Raw genomic sequence first — 16458 nt, 5'->3', positions numbered from 1 at the left:
GGTCTGGTAAGATCCCACATGCCATGGAGCAACTGGGCCTGTGAGCCACAATTACTGAGCCTGCGCGTCTGGAGCCGGTGCTCCGCAACAAGAGAGGCCGCGATGGTGAGAGGCCCGCGCACAGCGATGAAGAGTGGCCCCCGCTCGCCACAACTAGACAAAGCCCTCGCACAGAAACGAAGACCCAACACAGCCATAAATAAATAAATAAATAAATAAATAAAATTTCTAAAAAAAAAAAAAAAAAGAAGCACGAGGCCTTACATGTAACAGGTTCTCATTAATTATTTCTTGAGTGAATATGTTATATAAGCATTAACCCTATACAAGCTTTTCCTGAAATGACTTTGTATTCTATTTGCATTCATTGGGAAAAATAGATTTTTCCATTACTAGGAAGTAAAAAAACACACTAATTCTATGTAGTTTACTTTTCTCTTAATTTTAGAACTTTATTTCAGGCTTTGATCTGTGCATGAAATGCTAAGCCCAGCTACACTTCAGCTCTATGCTTCCCTTGCCACCCCCGGGCTTCCAAATCTTTTCTGCTACCCTACAGCCCTGTCCTCAGACATAAGTTCTTTTTCTATAATTGTTCTTTTTGGTTCAGAATTTTCTTTCTTAAATAACATAAAAATAAGAGTGATAGGGCAAGATGATTAAATATATTCCCTTCAGAAAAAAAAAATGTTAGAAGAAACTAACTTTGTAAATAGACAACCTGAAAAACAAACTGCATTCTGAAAATACCGTGAAAAGCCAACATAGCATTTTTGTACTTCAAAAAAATGTCTTCTACTTTCATACCAAAATTGACTTTAAAATTGAAGCTGTTAAAAATACACACTTAATTTAGTAGCTTTTAATTCACAGAGCTTTTTCATGGGTGGGGTGCAAAGTGGTGAGTTGAATTTTGCCACAGAGGAATATACTGCCTGTGTACAAGTCAGGCTTTTTACTAAGAATAGACTGTGGGCAGCAGGATAATTAAAAAGTGCTTCGCATAATTGAAGTTCTGGTAAGGAAGTGATTAAAGTCATGGCCTTGCCTGTTGTGTGTATACAAACTACTTTAAAACTTGGATACTGGAATGTATGGCCTTAGAAGGATTGCATTAAGATGTAAAACATTAAAAGGCCACTGATAAACCATACTTTCGTTTTTAAATAGAACTTGAATCACTAAAATTTTACACTGATTTTACACGAATAGTGAAACTTGCTATACCTATTAGAAATATAGAAAAACATCTTTTTAAAAAGGGTAGCTTATGTTCTTATTCAAAACAAAGGAAAATAAATTGCAGAAAAATTTTTACTTAGCCATTTCAGCATTAACAAACATTTTAAATATTATTCAGTAATCTCTAGCTTTGTGAGTTACTAAAATTTAAAAGTATTGAAAATTAATTTTTGTTACTTGCAAAAGAACTAGATACTGTTTCTTTCTTAGACTACATTACTTAAAGAATCAGGCTATCTTTTAAAGGTTAAACAGTATGATTAGGCAACTATTATCAGTGGCTACTTGGGGAGTGGAATCTGGGATGAGAAGCAGCTGAAGTAATACTTTCCACATCATATTCTTCAGTATCCTCTGAATTTGTTTTTAAACAAACATATATTATCTTCATAATTAAATTATTAATGATAAAATTAAGTTAAAAACTGTGTGAGACCAACAATCACTGAAGAAACTGAAAAAGAAGTCATGAAAAAGAATTACCTTGACTGAAACTTGTAAAGGAGCTTCATATATAAGAACAAGTTTCAAAACAGTAAGGCCCAACCTAGATCTAGAATTATCTTAAGAACAAACAGAAAAACTGAAATGATTACATGTTATTTTATGTTACAGTTAAAAAAAAAAAAAAATCTATCCTAAAAAATCAAGAAACTCCAAATTCCTTCTTACTAAATGTCAGTTTACCTGTTAACAAAAGGAAAGAGCATTTTCCTTATCTTTTTCATAGTAATTTTGAAGTCTCATTAACATGCTTTTATTACGAGACTCAGGGTTTCCAGGCTAGGTGTGGACCCCTATGAAGTCAGTTAAAGATTAAAAAAAATAAATTTAAATGATTATTTTACAACATTAAGTTTTATTTTTAAAGTAATTTTATATTACACTATTATAAAACCAATAAATGATGGAGTTTACAATCCCAGACTAAATTATCAAGGACTGAGAAGGGGAGAGGATGGGAAAAGTAGCAAATTCCTTGTTTCCATGGAAAGTCACTGAAACAAAATAAAACCAATGGAATAGGCACAATTTATCAGACAAATATGAAGAAAAAGTATGCAGAGGTGCATATTTATACCATCTAATTATAATTCAAGGCAAAAAAAGCATAAAATAAGACAATGAAGCCTATTTAAATAGTATAATTTGTAATAAAGACATAAGTCATCAACCTTGTGGCTACCCTGAAAGGATTAGAAAGTGAATGGCCTCAGCCATCATTTAACAGGCGTAGATAATATCCAAATAACAACATTAAGTTACATAGAATAAAAATATTTCATGCAGAAGGAAAAATGGACAGAAGTACACATGCAGTAGAGGACTTTAATATACATCGGCATTACTCTATGACAGATAAAATGGACAAAATAAGGAAGATTTAGAAAATTAATAATGAAGTAAAAAAGATACTTAATGAATTCCCAACAGCAGAAATTACAAAGACCATATTTTTACTATAATATAAAAATGAAAGCAAGGAAATCTTTAAGAACACATATATGAAATAAAAACACAAACAAGCCAAAAAATGCAAACCAGGCGCACACACCCACCTACACACGTCACTCACTAGTACAGGAAATGGCCAGATATAAATTGAAAGCGTTAGAGTCTTTCATTACTTAAACAGAATAAAAATAAATTACTGCAATGGGTTAAAATAGACATATATATACATATATAATCTGTCTGTAAGAATATACTGAAGAACCCAAAACCTTATTTGTCACTTTTGGAGGCTGCTAGGCACTCACCCATTATTCTAAAAATTGAATCAAGCATTTCAGCTTTCTGTGTCAGGATAATAAAACAGTTGATGAGGAAAAGTATTTTTTTTTAATAGAAAAGGTGAAATGAATAAATGCAGAATCATAATAGAATTAGAAAATCACCATATTAAGATTTTCTAATAAAATAACAGACTTGTCAATGATCATCAATGGCGGCTTAAAAGCATTTGATAAAAAGTTGATGTAATTCTTTTTTAATGAATGAATCAGTCTGACATCATCTGAATCCACTGATCCATTTTAATGTTAATAATAGTAGGACAACCAGATATTACATTGCTCCTAATGTGATGCAAATGAAAGCACACAGCACCACCAATGAAGTGTTCTTGCCAAAAAGACTGAAAGCTGAATTCAATCAAGATTTTGGACCTAACTACTGGTTTACAGGAAAGACAGGAGATGGAGAAACATGTTAAATAATGTCATGAGGATATAATCAGCCAAGTACAGACTGTAAGAAATTCTCTAGGGCAAATGACCCAATGTATTCCATAAATAAATGCAAATGTTCCATAAATAAATGAAAAATAAAGGAAGGGAAACTGTTATAGACTTAGGAGACATGCCCACCAAATGCAATGTGTGGATTTTGTCTGTATCCTGATATAAATAAGTCATTTGTAAAAAGACATTTTAAACATGAATGATACTTAACAAAAGTACAGTGTTAAATAGTAATATTGCTAATTACAATCTTATACTGCCTATTTAGAAAAGGCAAGAGTATCACCTGGAAAACTAACAGAATTAATTAGTAATGTGACTAAAAACAATATAAAAATTATTACTAATAGTATTCGTATATACTATTTGTCAGTAGTTAGAAGCTAACAATTTTTAATAGCTACACAAAAACTCCAAATACTTAGAAATGATTTTACAGAGAAATATGTGTAAGCAGTTTGAAGAAAACTATAAAACTTATACTGATAGATACAAATACTTAAATTAATTGGGAACTAGGGTTAAGAAACTCCATTTTAGACTCTCTCCCATTGCCTTAATAATCATTAAACATTAAATGTGCTCCATCTTACCATACACCTCATTCTTTAGTCTTATCAATCCATTAATCAATAACATATGATACGTAACTTATTCGTTTCTTTTAGGAAAAATGTCTCCCTTTACTTGGGAACCCAAAATCATTAACTGAAGTAAAGGGTTACACAATTGCTTCATTATTAGCAGTTGGATAGAGAATCATAACTGGATCCTTTTGCCTTTAATGATTTGGGGTTTGCTAATCTATTTCTGAACTATTTATTAGGAAGTTATTGCAGCCTTATAACGCTTTATCATGGGGGCCAAAGTCTTCATTACTTCCTATGGCCTAGATTCATTAAACATAGTTCTGCTTGGCTAATGCTCACAACTAACATACACATAGCAGCCCATCATTTATAATGCTCCCACCATCAGCACCAACCCCATGACTGTAAATCAGCTTAGGGTATCTTGTTGTCCTAGCCATTCCAGTTACCCCCACTGAGCATTTACAGTGAATTACTGTCTCATTATAATCTACTTATAGCAGGAATTAATGCCATCATCATAGGTTATTGCTCTCTTTACATATTTATCATCCCATAAAAGGACATCACATTGAATCAATTAAACTCTAATGTGTGAATACATTCTAATAAACTTGCACATCATCAGCTATCACAGTAAACTCTCAATTTATTATTGGTTCAATTATTTATAAATTAAATAAAACATTTGTGACCAGACATAAGCTTACATTTTTAATAAAGCAAGAGGTTTTCTGAGAACTGCAGAGAGAACTGCATTCATCAACTGTAAAATACTAAAAAAGTTATCCACAGACTTAGTATTTAAAAAGTTAATAAAATTACAAATAAGTGTAAAACTCAACCATACATATTATTTTGCTTCAATCATTTCCCCATTGCAAATGATAACTTTACCCCAGCTATTTCAAAGCCAAACCACACTGCACTGCATACAATGTAAACTATGTGTTCCTCTGGAAGAGAAAAAAATATGGGAACTTCCCTGGTAGAACAGTGGATAAGACTTCACACTCCCAATGCAGGGGGCCCGGGGTTCGACCCCTGGTCTGGGAACTAGATCCCACATGCATGCCACAACTAAGAGTTCGCATGCCACAACTAAGGAGCCCGCAAGCACAACTAGGGAGCCCACCTGCCACAACTAAGGAGCCCACATGCTGCAACTAAGGAGCTAGCAAGCTGCAAATCAGACCCAGTGCAACCAAATAAATAAAATTAAAAAAATATTAAAAAATATATGTAACACGCAGAGAGAGAACAGAGGAGAAACTGAGGTGGTAAACAGGCTAACAAGACCCCAGTTTCTGCTTCCATATAACAGGTTATGAGTAGTCTGGATGAGCCATGGATTAGAGAGCGTGACTGAGGATGGGCATAGGGATTCTGGCCCACCCATCTACCATCTCAGATCCAAAGGCATCTGGAGTTAGTACCAGTTCTCCCCCAAGGGGCATAAGAAGAAATTCACAGTGTCTTTCACAAGAGAAAGGCTAGAACATAAAAGCAAATGCATTTCTTAAGGCAAAGGGTCCCAATCAGTGCCACAAGTGGGTTACAGATATGGAGATACTGATCTTCTCAACCCATAAAGTGATCTGGTCAAGACCTATGTTGGCTAGAGCTCTGGGCCAGAAACTTCTGGCTATAAGCACCCTCCTCTATTTACTATAATTTCACATAAAGAATATTATTTTCTATATGTGTTATGGTTTTTAAAAGGTTAGGAAGCAGCGTTGTAAGGGAAGGAAATAGGTCTTAATCATCTTTGTACGTTCAATAAGTCATATTTTCTGAGGGGGCAGTTGCCATTGCTGGACATGGCTAGACACTGAGAATTCAGGCTTGGCCTATGGCAGAAGACTGCTTCTGGGGGTCAGAGAAACCAGCAGAGATTTGGGTGGGTTGGTGAGAAATGGAGGAAAACATTGGAGACTTCAGGGTCTCAAACATACAGCATGTTTGTTCATAAAGCCATTTCCTGAACTCTGAAGCCTAGCTGGGGCAAACTGGCTAAAATCTTAACCTGAAAATCTGTGAAGAACAGAATTACCTGCACTCAATCAATGCTGAAGAGAAAAAGACCCATCAGACTCTCAGTTCAAAGTCCAAAAGAGACATGTCATAGAAAAAGGGATGACTAGAGGTAGATTTAGACTGAGTCTTACCAAAACAATAGCCCAGCCTCGAATCAGCTGATTGGATTAAGGCAACCGGCCTGTCCTCACTCTGCTTAACAGAAGGGTAGACATTCTCTGGTGAACTATAAAGCATCTTTAGCTTCTACAGCTTTTTTAATAGAAGAAAATTTAGAATAAATGATATTTGACTGATCTAGAAGAGGAATCAAAGGAGAGAAAAAGAAACATAAAACAGGTGGATCAAATAGAGAAAAAAGATCAATATAAATCTAACTATATTGGAAATTACATTAAATGCAAATACTCTAAGATATTCAGATAGGCATTATCAAACTGAAAAAGCAACAAGCAAACAAACAAAATATATTTTGTGACTTACAAAATAAAATATAAAGCCATGGAGGGGTTGAAAATAAAAGCATGGAAAAAGATATACTATGCAACCACTAAATGAATGAAAGCTGGTAGGACTATACTAATATCAGACAACACAGGCATTAGGGCAAGAAGCATTATTAGAGATCAATAAAGACATTTAATAATGATAAGAGGAGCTAACCACAGGAAAACGTCACAATTCTAAATTTGTATGTATACAGTAACAAAGGTCAAAGCAGAAACAGAGAAAACTGACAATTAAAATGAGAGAATGAGAGATAGAAACATATACAATAGTAGGAGATTTTTACATACCTTTACTATTAGAAATTTGATACAACTGGGAGATAGAGAAAACTGCTTTCCTGACTTACTTCCTACCCCACCTCCCAACACACAGATAAAAAGCAGAATTTGGCTGCCATAAGGAGGAAGAAAAGGAACACTGATAACCCTCCCCACCATGAGGCCCTAAAGGACTGCTGAAGGCTGAGGCAGGACCAGCAAAACTGAGACAGCCTCTTGCTTCATCACAAGCCTAGCACTGAGTAGCAAACAACAGTCTATTGGGGAAGGGACAAGAGAGTGGAGAATGACACCCTCTGTGGTGCAGGTGTGCAGGGACTGCTGAAAGTTGAGAGGGGAGGGGCATACTGAGAAAAACTGTTTGGCACCCCCAAACCCCACAATAAACACGAGGTAACTGCTGGAGAGATTTGAAATTTGTGGGCTCTGAAGGTAATCACAACAAGGATACTCAAACCAAGTTCAACCACTGAGTACATTGATTCATCCCTCCACACTAACGGCATGACAGAAGAAGAGTTGTACCCAATCTTGGGAATAAATACTATGTATATGTCTACTATTTGTCTACCCACAATGTACATTATTCAATCAAAAATTATAAGATGCAGGGGCTTCGCTGGTGGCGCAGTGGTTGCGCGTCTGCCTGCCGATGCAGGGGAACCGGGTTCGCGCCCCGGTCTGGGAGGATCCCACATGCCGCGTAGTGGCTGCGCCCGTGAGCCATGGCCGCTGAGCCTGCGCGTCCGGGCCCGTGAGCCATGGCCGCTGAGCCTGCGCGTCCGGAGCCTGTGCTCCGCAACGGGAGAGGCCACAAGAGTGAGAGGCCCGCATACCACAAAACAAACAAACAAACAAACAAACAAAAAATTATAAGATGCAGAAAAAAGCAAGATTAAAAAAAATCAATTTTCAAGATAACAGAACTAGATCTAGCGATGATCTAAATGTTGGCATTATTAGACAGCAACTTAAAAATAACTATGATTACTGTGTTAAAGGAACTAGTGAAAAAATGGAGACAATATGCATAAACAAATGGGAAATTTCAGCAGACAAATGGAAACTATAAAAAAGTTAAATAGATATGCTACAAATAAAAAAAAGAAGCACAACATCAAAGATAAAGAACTTCTTCAAAAGACTTATTAATAGACTAGACCCAACCAAGAAAAGAATCAGTGAAACAAAAGATAGATCAACAGAAATTATCCAGACCAAAACGAAGAAAAAAGAGAAAGAGACAGAAGAAAGAGAGAGAGAGAGAGATGGAGGAGGGCGGGGAGGGGGAGAAAGGAAGGAAGGAAGGAAGGGAGGGAAGGAGGGAGAGAAAGAAAGGGAGAGAAAGAGAAGACAGAGCATCCAAGAGCTGTGGGACAATATCAAAAGTCTAACATACATGAAATGAGAGTCCCAGAATGAGAGAAAGGGAGAACAAAGCAGGAGAAACATATGAAAATGCAATGGCTAAAAATTTTCTGAAATTAATGAAAGACAAAAACCCTCCAAGATCTAAGAAGCTTAGAGAACACTAAGGATGATTTAAAAAAAATAAAATAAAAAGGAAAAAATCTAGACACATTGTAGTTAAACTACAGAAAATCAAACATAAAGAGAAAATCTTAAAAGTAGCAGGGTGGGGAAAAAAAAACAAGAATAAATACAGAGACAAAGATAGGATTGACACTGTACTTCTTGTCAGAAGTTATGGAAATCAGAAGACAATGAATTCCGTTAGATAAGTGAAAGAAAAACAAAAGTCAACCTAAAATTCTATGCAAAGTGAAAATATCTTTCAAAATGAAGACTAAATATTTTTTTCCAGAAAAAGATAAAGTGGGAGAATTTATTTCTAACAGACTTACACTGCAAAACACATTAAAGGGTTTTTCAGACATAAGGAGTATGATATCAACTGGAAAAATAGATCAAAAAAAAGAAATAAAAAGTGCCAGAAATGGTAAGAATGAGAGTAATCATAAAACACATTTTTTCTTATTTTTAATCACTTTGAAAAATAACTGTCAAAGCAAATATAGTAACAATGTATTATGAGGTTTATAGCAAATACAGGAGTAAAATGTTATAACAATAATAGCAAAATGGATGGGAGAGAGACAATGAAATTACACCATTTTAAAGTTCTTAGATTATAGGTAAAGTGTTATGTTATTACGTGAAGGTAGACTCTAAGGACTTAAAGATGTATGTTCTAAACCCTAATGTTTTAAACTGCTAAAACAAAAAACCAAAAAACTAATAAGCCAATAGTGGAGATACAAATTAAACAATAAAACAATTTTTAATTAATCCAAAAGATGGAAGGAAAAGAGAGAAAAAGGTAACTAAACAAATGGGACAATTAGAAAACAATTAGCAAGATGGTAGATTTAAATTCAACCATATTATTAATTATATTAAAAGCAAATTGTCTAAACACCTCAATTAAAAAGCAGAGACTGCCATATTGCTATCTACAAGAAAATTCCTTTAAATATAAAGGCATAGATAGCCTAAAATAAAAGTATTAAAAGTAAATATAGCCTGCAATCACTAATCCAAAGAAAACTGCAGTGGCTCTATTAATACGAAACAAGGTAGACTTTAGAACAATAAATATTATCAGAGATAAAGAGGGACATTATATATTAACTGTCAATTCAACAAGATATAACAATCCTAATTGTATATACACTTAACAATAGAGCTTCAAAATATATAAAGCAAAAACTGATCAAACTGAAAGGAAAAATAGGCAAATTCCCAATTATAGTTGGGGACTTTAATACAACTCTTTCAGTAATTGAAACAAGTAGACAGAACATAGCTAAGAATATAAGAAGACCTAAAAAATACTAACAACTAATTTGACCTAAAACAAATCAAAACAAACTTCAAAGGACTGAAACCATTCAAGGTATATTCTCTAATCACAAAAGAATTTAACTGAAAACCAACTACGGAAAGATATCTGAAACATCTCCATGTGTTAGGAAGTTAGAAATTAGATAATTAGAAAATAGCCAACTGCCTGGAAACTAGAATTACATTCATAAATAATCCATGGATTAAATATTAAGTCAAAATAGAAATCTAAAATTATCTTAAACTGAATGATAATGAAGATATGATATACCAAACCTTGTGGGATACAGATAACCAGTGCTTAGAGGGAAATTTCATATCCAGAGCATATATAAAGCAGACTGTCCTCTCCAGTGTAGGTGGGCATCATCCAATCCATTGAGGGCTGGAATAGAACAAAAACAGTGGAGGAAGGGAGGATTCATTGGCTCTTTGCCTGACTACATGAGCTGGGACATCAATCTTCTTTTGCCCTCAGCACTCCTGGCTTTCAGGCCTTTAGACTCAGACTGGAATCTATACCATTGGCTCTCAGGCCTTTGAGGAATGCCACTGGCATTCCCAGGACTCCAGCTTGCAGACAGCAGATCATGGCACTTTTCAGGCTCCATACATAATCACATGAGCCAATATCATATATATTGTTTTTCTGGAGAATACTAACACAACCTAGAATCTGTCATACAGAGTGAAGTAAGTCAGAAAGAGAAAAACAAATACCGTAAGCTAACGCATATATATGGAATTTTAAAAAGCGGTACTGACGAATCTAGTGCCAGGGCAGGAATAAAGATGCACACATAAAAAACAGACTCGAGGGCATGGGGGGAGGAAGGGGAACCTGGGATGAAGTGAGAGAGCACTGACATATATACACTATACATATATACACTACTGAATGTAAAATGGATGGCTATTGGGAAGCAGCTGCATAGCACAGGGAGATCAGCTCAGTGCTTTGTGACGACCTAGAGGGATGGGATAGGGAGGGTGGGAGGGAGGCTCAAGAGGGAGGGGATATGGGATATATGTATACATATAGCTGATTCACTTTGTTGTACAGCAGAAACTAACACAACACTGTAAAGCATTTATACTCCAAAAAAGATGTGGAAACAAAAATTAAAAACCCTGATTGAGAAGGACAAACTTTGTTACAAAATAAATGAGTCATGGGGATGGAATGTACAACATGGGGAATATAGTTAGTAATATTGTAATAATTCTGTATGGTGACACATGGTAACTAGACTTATTGTGGTGATCATTTTATAATGCATAGAAATATCAAATCATTATGTTGTATAACTGGAAGTAACATAGTTTATAGGTCAATTACACTTCAATTAAAAAAAAAATCTGGACTTCCCTGGTGGCATAGTGGTTAAGAATCCGCCTGCTAATGCAGGGAACACAGGTTTGATCCTTGGTCCAGGAAGATCCCACATGCTGCAGAACAACTAAGCCCGTGCACCACAACTACTGAGCCTGCACTCTAGAGCCCACAAGCCACAACTACTGAGCCCACATGCCACAACTACTGAAGCCCGTGCGCCTAGAGCCCGTGCTCCGCAACAAGAGAAGCCAGCACAATGAAAAGCCCACAACCACAACAAAGAGAAACCCCCACTCGCCACAACTAGAGAAAGCCCGCACACAGCAACGAAGACCCAACACAGCCATAAATAAATAAATAAATAAGTAAATAAGTAAATTTATTAAAAAAAAAAGTTGTACACCTTAAACTAACACAATGTTAGCTTAAAAAAAAAAATCTGTTACTCAGGCAGTTCCAAAGTAAATGAAGGAGGGGGAAAAAAGAACCAGAGATATGACTAAATCCCTCATGACCACAAATATTATTGATATTTATTTTAAAAGACTGGTTAGTTCACATCTTAATAAACTTCATGTAGAATTAAAAGACCAAACAAAAATACTGATCAGCAAGTCCTAATTAAGAAAGTGAAAAGGCAATTCACAGAGAAGTAGAAACTATTTTATATAACTAACTCCAATGAAAATTCATATCTGGAATTCATTTTATACTAACTACAACCTAACCTGACTTTTAACAACAAAAGAAAATTTAAATACAAATGGATAATAAAATAAATAGAGATGTGGGAGAATAAACACCAGCTTCGGGTATTACTGCTAACAACTAAATATTAGTGAAAAGTAAAAATATAGCCTTCTAAAATTATGAACAAATATTTACAATTACAGAATTCCATATAATTTTCAAAGCATGTTCACATTTCTACTTGACAGCTATAACTAAATCGAGAGATGACGTGACCAAATTTATATTCATTTTAATGTCGAATGAGAAGATTTTATTGTTTTTACTAGATGCCCGGCACTGGCTAAGCAATGGAATGGCATAACAGAAGTAGTTCTGCCAGCATTGAATTGTTACTTCAGGATAAATGGCTAAATTGCAGATTATTGTAGCAAATGGCATGAACAATTATTTCTCATGGCATTTGATACAATAATTCACATCTAGGCATTTATCTTAAAGTCATAATTTGATGCAGGCAACGAATTGTACATGATGATATTCACTGCAGAAACATGGAAACAACTATCCAAAATGGAGCAATAATTAATATATTATGATGTATCCAGAGGTAATGGAACAGTAGGTTTACTGGTAGTGTGTGATCATTCTCATTTTACCCTATCTTGTCAATACTAGGATTACCTCTTTTAAATTATTGTAGGGAAAAAAGATTAATTTTCATTTACAATTCTTTACTAATAAATCTGAACATATTGTAAAAATGTTTATTGGTCATTAGTAATTCTTCTTTTATGAGTTGTCTGTTTTTATCCTTTGGCCATTTTATCTGATGGACCTTTATATTTTATTAATTTGTAACAGCTCTCTATATGTTGGGCAGGAAAAAGAAAGTATAGAAATCTTTGTGTCTGTTTTACCCTCAAGTGTTATACTTGGAGTTTTAGCATGAATCAGATCATTTGAAATTACAATTCCTGTTTCTTAAGATGCTTCAACTTCTGATAGTTTTTAACTTCATGGATACTATCAGAAAGGTTAAAATACAATTTTTCAAGTAAGATAAGTTCAAAATAGTAAAAGCCAAGATACACTTCTAGCATAGAAATGAAAATTTATAAAGTTTTAAGGTAATTAAGTGTGCTTATCTGTAGAAGTGAAAACAAATCTTTTAAAAGTAAAAAAGTTTTAGGTAGCATTACATTCAGGTAACATTCAAGAAGTTTTATTATTTTATTATTCAAGAAGTTTAATTATTAAAATGAAATCATTTTTTCTTAAGGACCATTTACACATGCCTTACCACCTTGGGTTTGATGTCCTCTTTAGTTAGTTCTTTTTTTTAAATGATAGGGAAAGATATCTATTTTACAAAAAAGCTGCAAAAAATAAACTTTAAGCTTGCCAAAAGCATTCACAGTATATAATTAAAATGTTTCTAATCAAATAATGTATGATAGTTAACCACAGGTTTACTTTTTATAGTTTTAGCCATAATCAATTGTCAATATTAACTTCATCTACTAATAACAAACTAGATATAATGGGCTCCAGATATAAGGGCTCCTAACAGTTCTTCCCTCCAGTGCCCACCCCAAACTATGCCTACATAAGAAGAAAAGAAGAAAGATACTAAAGTTATTTTTAAAAATAAGACTAAACTTTAAGATTTTAAGGAAATTTTAAATTTCAAGGAAAATATTTTTAAATGTTTGTGCGTGCATCTGCCTGTGTGTGTGTTATCTGGAAGTACTGCAACTAGTTGTAATGTTAAATAAATCAAAACTACTAAGTTACACTTGGGATTTAATCAACTTCCCAATTCAGTAGCATCAAAAGAAAAGAAGACAACATATGGGATTTTTTATTAATTCTTAGACAAGAAAAAAAGAGAGAAATTCCAGTTAAATTATCTGAAGCAAACAGCTATAAGTGAACCCATTCTATTGAATACCTTCCTGACTCCCAATACCAGCTCCCTCCCATTTTCCACTGTGGCCTCTGGAAAGCATATCTGATTATAAACAAGGTCTCTACACCCTAGTCTCTTCAGTCTCTACCTCTGCCTGAACAGAAACCTGACCCCTCACCCAGGAAACTGCTTCCCTTGCAGCAGAATGAAAGCTACTCATTCTCCCAGACTCCATATAATTTCCCTTTAGTAGGCAAATCCCCTCTCCCTACTTTGAAGATCAGATCTAGTGGCAATATCACTAACCCATCATCTATCTATCCATCCAACAAATACGTACTTAAGTGCCTGTTATGTGCCAGGCACTGTGTTAGCTATAGGCTACAGAACAGTAAATCCTCATAAGGGTTAAAATCTAGTGAGACAAATATGAAACATAATTACACAAATAATTGTCAATTATGAAAGAAAAGAATAAGAAGGTATATGAGAGAATCAGTAGGATTTAGTCAGGCCAAGATGACAGAGAACATTTCAGGATGAGAAAAGGACAGAATGAACTCAGTTTTCAAGGAAACCAAGTGCAGTTGGGCAAGTGGGTGAGGAGAGTTGTCTGATAGGTTGAGGAGGGGACAAGGCCTTGAGGCCATGAATGTGAGGGCCAGGACATGCAGGGCCTTGAGGGTCATGTTGAGGACTCTGGATTTTATTCTAAATGCAATCAGAAACCACTGATAGAGATTCAAGGCTTCATTCCTCCCCGGAGTCATTACTCATCCACTCACATTTAACCAGGATGCTTGTCCTTCAGCTCTACCCAACACCTTCCGCATCCCAGAAAGCTTCACACCCAAGGCTTCTCAGCTCCTCAGCATCCTGGACTCCAGTGACCTCCAGCTCCTCCTCAAGGATTCTCTCCACTTTTTCCTTGTCCCAAATTACTCCACCTCTGAAAATCAAATTCCAGTATTCCATTCTCAGGCCATAACCTCTCACCAAGCCTACACTTCTTCCACTCTATACCTATCATGCCTGTCCTTCAACTTTTAAATTATTATCTGACCAGAAAAAACAATTGAAATCTAATCTCATCAGAATAAGTGAAAAGTTACTACTATTTCCACCCCCCCCACCAAGGCATGTAGGCTTTTCTACACCTTCCTCCATGCCCATACCAACATATGTGAACTTATATACACAAATGGAGAGATGCTTGTTTTGTTTACAAAAAGGGAATCTTACCTAATACAAAATTCTGTGACTTTTTTTACCCTAAAAATAAAAATCATGCACAAATCTCAGGCCAGTAGATATAGACTGACTTCATTCTTTAAAGTGCTGCACATTGTTCCAGGTACAGATGCTGCCCGTGGTTCCCCTCCAACGTGAACTTCACTTGTTTCTGCAACAAACTTGCTGACCCCAGAAAACCTAGAAGGAGACTCTTCAGTGGAGTAAAGGACTTGCATTACTGGTAGTTGGAAAAACACTGACACTTGTGACTGAAAAAGTCTGGGAGCAGAATGGCTACTCACAGCACCACAGCGGAGGGTAAGAGGTTTCAGGCCCATGAGTATTGAAGCCATCATGCCTTTCACCACTTAGTTTGATATGGCCCCAGAAATGTGCAAGGCAGGCTGCTGGCAGTTACTGAGGGAAACACAACCATGAGCAGGCAAGGAAAATTAAAACTCACTTACGGCTCTCGGAAAGAAAGATGGCCAACACAATAGAAACAGGAGATGCCTACTGAGGTAGAACCAATGGAAGAAACAAGAGAATTTTAATGAAAATAGAATGGAATTACAGTGCTGAAAAACAAAAAAAAACAAAAAACCTCCAACACTTTCAGGAACTAAAAATCAATCATGACTTATTTAGAAATTCAGTACCCAACAGAAAAACAGAATGACTGCCCTTGAGAACCACGTTAAGTGGTTAGAAAAATCAGGTGGAAGAAATACCTCACAAAAAACCCAGTGACAGATACCCTGAGGGAAAAGGTAAGCTGCGTGGAGGTCAGATCCAGGAGACAAATCAAGGAAGAGGAAAGGAACATGTGGAGAGGTAATAATCCCATAAATGATGGAAGGAAACTTTTAGAACTTAAGAAAGTCATGAGGTCCTGAGTATGAAGGATAAAGAGAAGATCCTGCCAGCCTGTTAGTACTGTGGGAACAAGGGCTTTCTGGGATGATGGGAAGTTGGAAGCAAACACTACTTGGGGACTCCAGGGGACTGACTCTGAACCTCCCTGACGCTGAGTTTGGTTCACATGCCAGAAGAGCAGAATGTCTGTGCTTAATGTTTCACATGGAAACATTAAGCACAGAGATTGTTACAGTTCTCCTGGCTCCGGCAAACTTCCTTTGTTATTCTGTGTCACTAGCATCTGAGTACTAACCTTAGGGACTTTGCAGTAAGTCTTTTCCTTCCACAGTCCAGCTGAAATATTGTGGGGACCAATTTTTAAATGCCATATGCACAAATTACTTTGATAAAAATTAAAAATATAAAAAAGATAAAGTATTCATAGATGAAGCAATGCATGATTGTTAAAAGAAACCATTACCTTTATTTATGAAATATACATGAAGGTAGTATGGTCATAGTTAAGAGCAGAGACTCTGGATGCCTGCTACTTACTAGCTGTGTGACCTCACGCAAGTTACTTAACTTTTCTGTGTTTTGGTTTCCTGAAGAGTAAATGTAATTAATAGCACCTTTCTCATCAGACATAAAGATTAAATGAATT

The sequence above is a fragment of the Physeter macrocephalus genome, chromosome 4 (assembly GCF_002837175.3).
Source record: "Physeter macrocephalus isolate SW-GA chromosome 4, ASM283717v5, whole genome shotgun sequence".
NCBI lineage: Eukaryota > Metazoa > Chordata > Mammalia > Artiodactyla > Physeteridae > Physeter > Physeter macrocephalus.
Note: the sequence above shows the minus strand (reverse complement) of the source record.